This window comes from Capsicum annuum, chromosome 5 (genome assembly GCF_002878395.1).
Source record: "Capsicum annuum cultivar UCD-10X-F1 chromosome 5, UCD10Xv1.1, whole genome shotgun sequence".
Taxonomy (NCBI): domain Eukaryota; kingdom Viridiplantae; phylum Streptophyta; class Magnoliopsida; order Solanales; family Solanaceae; genus Capsicum; species Capsicum annuum.
The window spans coordinates 80066925-80072924 of record NC_061115.1 but is presented as its reverse complement, the minus strand read 5'-3'; positions in this window follow the sequence as shown (position 1 = coordinate 80072924).

Below are 6000 nucleotides of genomic sequence, written 5' to 3'. Positions count from 1 at the left end.
TCCTCATGACATCCAAATTTTTTGACTTTTTAATTATATAAATTAATAAAATAGATTTAAAAGCACAACTGTTCACCTTCATTTATTAATGACATTTTTGATTACTGTAAAAACTTATGACTTAATTAAATTAAGCAATATTGTGATAAGTCATGACTTTTCAGCTTATTATTAATAATAATTAGTTCTTTACAGGAACCATTTTTACATTGAGTTGTGACAACATATTATATATATATTGCATCAGATAACTCATCTGTGACAATAGATATATCATCCGTTGCAACAATAGATAACCTGTTGCATCAGATAATCTATCTGTTGCAATATATAATCTATTTTTTTTCAAAAAAAATTATCATCATGTCATTAATCCAAATTTTCTTACTTTTTTATTATATAAAATAAAATAGATTTAAAAACAAAAATATTTTTGGTGAGTTTTTTACGGTTTAAATTGTGTTTATCATTTATTTCCTTATTGTTTTCTGTGAAAAGAAATGACTTAATTTAATCAAGCTGGTGAGTTTTTATTATTGTGACAAGTCAAGACTTTTCAGCTTATTAAATTTAAATAACCTTTTTCTCAATTTAAAAATCGAAGACACCTGGTTTTTAATAACCGTTACTTTAATAAAATAATAACCATTTTTTTATTGAGTTATGGCAATAGATTGTATATTTGTTGCATCAGTATAGAGCTCTTGATCTTTTATGAGTTTGTCAATGAGGACCACTTTCTGGGCAGCTTTCTTATAATACTCTTCTTGATCCTTCTTAGCTCTACGCAAGGTCGAGGAGAAGTATGAAAGGTTTTCTTTGAGTTTTTCCAAGGCAAGCGCTCTCTCGGCTGATACTGTAACATATATGGATAGTGCAGCAATTAATGCAGAATAGTATTCTAGTAGAAGCAAGTCTTGAGAAGACATGATCAGTAATCTCTCGATATCAGCTTTCGCTATGTCAAGCAGTTCTATTGATATCTTATCCTCTATGGGAGAATATTGATCAGCATAAAAACCAAGTGATTGAGATCGTTTAATTTGTTGACTAACTCGAGCAGAAGCGTCTCTGAATTATCAAATTTTACAGGCAGTCTGGTGGTTCAATAACATCAGATGTCTTGCTTTCGGTATTAGCTAATGATGGGGAGATTCTGCCTTCCTCACTATCTTAAAAAGAAAAATCTCTCAAAATTAGATGGAGTAACTCAACATAACAACACAAGATGAACTAAATCTAGCATTCAATTTTTCTTTCCTATTCCTCCCCTTTTTATGTTCTCACCTTTTTCAGATTCGAAATTTTTCTTTTGCGGATACTTGATAATGCCTTGAAAATTACTTTCTTTCTCCTCTTATCCTTAATCTCTAATGGAGTGAATGAAACTGAAATCCTCCTTGATCGAATGATATTATTGTTAGATATAAATTCAATTACTTCAGCAGTTAATGCATTAACAATATTAATCACTTCATCATGTTTTGCCTTGCAATCTTCACATTTATATGCACAAGATAAGCAAGGAGGGGAAAGATCTCCAAATCTTTGCCTGAGTTAGTAAACAGATTAAACAATCTCAATATCTCAGTCTTTCTGCTGCTCATTCTTCTACCATATTGAGGACAACATATCCATCATGCAAAAGTCTACACTATCGCCAGAAATGTTGCCACAACAAAAGCCTGTATAAGGCATGACTAGTAATCTCCCAATATCACTTTTATGACTTTTTAGAAGTCTCTTGCAATTATATTAGAATGAATATAGCGAGCAATTATGCTTATTTTGGTTAGTCAGTTCCAATATAATTGAAAAAGACGTCAAGAAATTCATAAAAGTGATATTGAGAGACTAATAATCAAGCCTTCTAAAGACATTCACCATGGCAAGCATTTCTGGTAATGGTGTAGACTTTAGCATGGTAGATATGTTGTCCTCTATATGGGAGAAGAGAGATCAACATAAAGGCTGAGATATTGAGATCATTAATCTATTCACTAATTCGGGCAAAGGTTTTAATAGGGTAATGAGCCTACAATTACGTAACATTTGATAGGCTTGGTAGAGTCAGTTTATATCAAATGTTACGTAACTCCTTGCTAATTAATTTATCAAAACCCTTGAAGGTTGGATGAGTAAGATGCATTGAGCAACGCTTGAAAAAAGTGAGTTATTTAACTATTGGGACCACATCTTTACTGTGAATCAACATATTTTGACCTAAAAACATACACAGCGACCCTTTATGTATCCTTTAAGGCTTCTGAAGAAGGTGTTTTAAAGGGCTTCTACAATGCCACAACTTTGAAGGAGTGTTTCTGATCGAGCTTACAAGAAATCAGGAACTCTATACCAAATTCAAAGATGGCAACGACAAACTTAAAGACCAATTGGTAAGCTAGAGGCAAGCTTGAAAATTGTCGGGATTTGCATACTACAGAAAGCCTCTGATCTTCTCCAAGGAATGTTGAAACTATATTAAGGCTAGAAAACATAATCAATTATAACCATATTGATAAGGAAGTAGTGACACTCAATCTTTCTTCCAATCACGTTTGTGTTTCCTATCAGGTCAACAGCAGTGGACCTGATCGAAACCACAAACAAGAAGGCATGGGATGCAATTTAAAATTCAAAAATTACCGCCTTCGCTTAGATTCCTTACTTTAACTAAAATTATGGTTGGCGGAAGTTTTATAGACTTACTGTATAATATTTCAACCCTCGACTTCCTTAAGGCGACTCTCTTATTCTTCTGTTATTTTCTATCTAGGTGATAATTCCGACCACGATACCTAGTCGCATCTCCATAGCAAAGTGACCATCTGTATTATTTTTCTCTTAGAGAGACAAAAAATGAATAACACTATCGGATACATTTTTTTATTTGCACTTGATATAGATTTCTCATGTTTTAAGATAATTTCATCGGTCAGATTCACTAGAAGTTACTTTCTACCCTATGTATCCTCTTCAATTAGCTCTCAGATGATATAGTATTTCATCAACCACTCATTTTCCCTTGAAAGCATTCTTCTACTGCACTTTCTGGCATATAATCATCAACTAGTAGCAACTCAACCATATAAATTTGGGATAGGGCAATAACTATATTGATTTTCATTCTTGTTAGATGCAGTGCTAGGCTTCAAAGGCCTTCTCAGAGTCCAATACACCCTAAAAGTTAGTCCAATCGCTATTGAATCTCTTTTCAACAACACCAAAACTAGATCCTTTCACAATGCTTGATAAATAAACATGAGCAACAACCGATATTAAATCCTGATAGGGTATCAGAACCATATTCATGCTCCCTTAGCCTTATTAGTTTGGACCTACCAACTTAACTGTAAAATTATAGATATCATATTTGAATGGTCTATGACTAATCGGTAAAAACAACATTCACAAAATCAGTGTACTCTATGTGTATTTCAATGATAACATTATCGGTAATACATACCTCCCACATATGAAGTGGTTACATCTGCATGTAGCTTATTCCTCCGAACCTATCTTTACTGTAGCCTCTTGTGATGGTCGGACAAAAGTTGATCAACTTTCAGTTCCTTATATCTGCAAAAAAGAGGAAAAAAATCAATGTCGCAAAAGAACATTTTCCATTTGTTGCAACAGATATAGATTCTGTTGCATTAGATGAGGAGTCTATTACATCAGATATGGAGTCCATTGCATTAAATGTGGAGTCTGATGTAACAAATGTGGACTCTGTTAGAATACATCAAATCAGCCTTGCTGGTGGTTTGATTTGTTCCAATAGTTGATCCATCTATTGCAACATCAACAACAACATAAACTACAAAGAAACAACAAATAAAAAACATTAACAACAAAGAAAAAAATAATATTTGTTCCAACAACATCATCAACAACAAAGAAGCAACATCGTATGTTCCAACACCATCAACAACAACACACCACAAGTTCCAACAATGCCAGTCCCACCAACAACATCAATAATAGCATTAACAATAAAGAAATAAATAAAATACATACAAAAAATGATACTGCCAACAAGGCTTTTAAACTTCTCCCAATAAATGACTTTTTCGCATATTGTAATAAAAATTTTCGATTTGTTTATTCAACAGTTAAAAGTTTCTTCACATTTTTTAAATAAATATAATATGGGTAATGGTAATTAAATAAAAAAACAGATGTAAACAACTTTCAAAGAAGAAAACAAAAATTAAAGAGCAATAGTAAACCATACCTTAATGTTAAAAGGGGATCAAAACAACAATTTCAGTCGGGGAATCTAAGATATGGATCGGTTTAGATCTGAAAGGATCTTTATAAGAAAGAGGAGAGAAAAAAGGTTGTGATAACCCTAAAGAGGAGAGAAAGAAAAAGATAATAGACGAATAAAATAAATTTAGGGCTGAAGGAGAGATGAGATAATTCTAATTTTCAGATGTACTACCCTTAATATTAATGACTAAGCAAAGTATATTTCTTCAAATTTACATTTTCAAAGCATAATTTGGTAAAATAAACCCATAATTAATATTTTCTTAATGGGTGTGTCAAGTCAATAGGGGCCAACTAATATGAAACGAAGAAAGTATTAGGGATTTCAATATTCATTAATTAATGTTCATTAATAATTTGAGGTATACGAGGAAGAAAACAAGTGGCATTGAAATGACAAGACAAGACAACTCAATAAGATTTTTGAGTTATCCAAGAAACATTTTTTATCGCCTTTAGTAGTACTACTTTATCTACTCGGACAGAAGCTTGCTTTAAAATTAAAAGAAAAAAAAGATTTTCAAAAAGATGTGTCGTCTATTGACACAGATATAAATATCTATTTGAAAAATCCCAACAGCTCAATCATCTGTGACAACAGATGTAAATGTCCAATTGATAACTAAATCAGATATGTTATCTGTTATAACACATATCAATATCTATTTGAAAATTTTTAACAGCTCAGTTATCTGTCATAACAGTTGTAAATATCTATTTGATAATTAAATCAAATATGTTATCTGTTGCAATAGATATAATTATCTATTTGAAAATATCCAACAACTCGATCATTTGTTGCAACAAATTTCATTACAATTGATTTAGGTAGAACTAGGGTTGAATGAATGAGATCATAGGTTCAACAATAACTTTAATTGAGTCGTTGCATTTTCATGGTGTTTGTATTGCGTTCATCCTGACCCGAGTCATCAATTGATCACTCTTCGTTGAAATGAGTTATCGTTAACTTAATGTTAAGATTAATAATGGTACCTACATTGATTTAGGTGGAACTACGGATGAATGAATGATCTCACAGGGTCAACAACACCTTCAATTGAGTCGTTCCATTTGAACGGTGTTGGTATTTTATTCATCCCGATCCGAGTCATCGATCGATCACTCTAAGTTGAAATGAGTTCTAGTTAACTTAATGTTAAGATTAATAATAGTACCTACATTGATTTAGGTGTAAATAGGGATGAATGAATGAGCTCGCAGGGTCAAAAACAACTTCAATTGAGTTGTTACATTTGTATGGTGTTGGTATTGCGTTCATCCTAACCTGAGTCGTCGATAGATCATTCTGAGTTGAAATGAGTTCTCATTAACTTAATATTAAGATTAAAATAATACCTACATTGATTTATGTGGACTAGATATGAATGAATAAGCTCACAGCGTCAACAACAACTTCAATAGAGTCATTATATTTGCATGGTGTTGGTATTGCACTCATCCCAACCCAAGTTATCGATTGATCACTCTAAGTTGAAATGAGTTCTCGTTAACTTAATGTTAAGATTAATCATAGTACCTACATTGATTTAGGTAGAACTAGGGATATATGAATGAGCTCACAGGGTCAACAACAGCTTTAATTGAGTCGTTGTATTTGCATGGTGTTGGTATTGTGTTCATCCCGACTCGAGTCATTGATTGATCACTTTGAGTTGAAATGAGTTCGCGTTAACTTAATTTTAAGATTAATAATAGTACCTA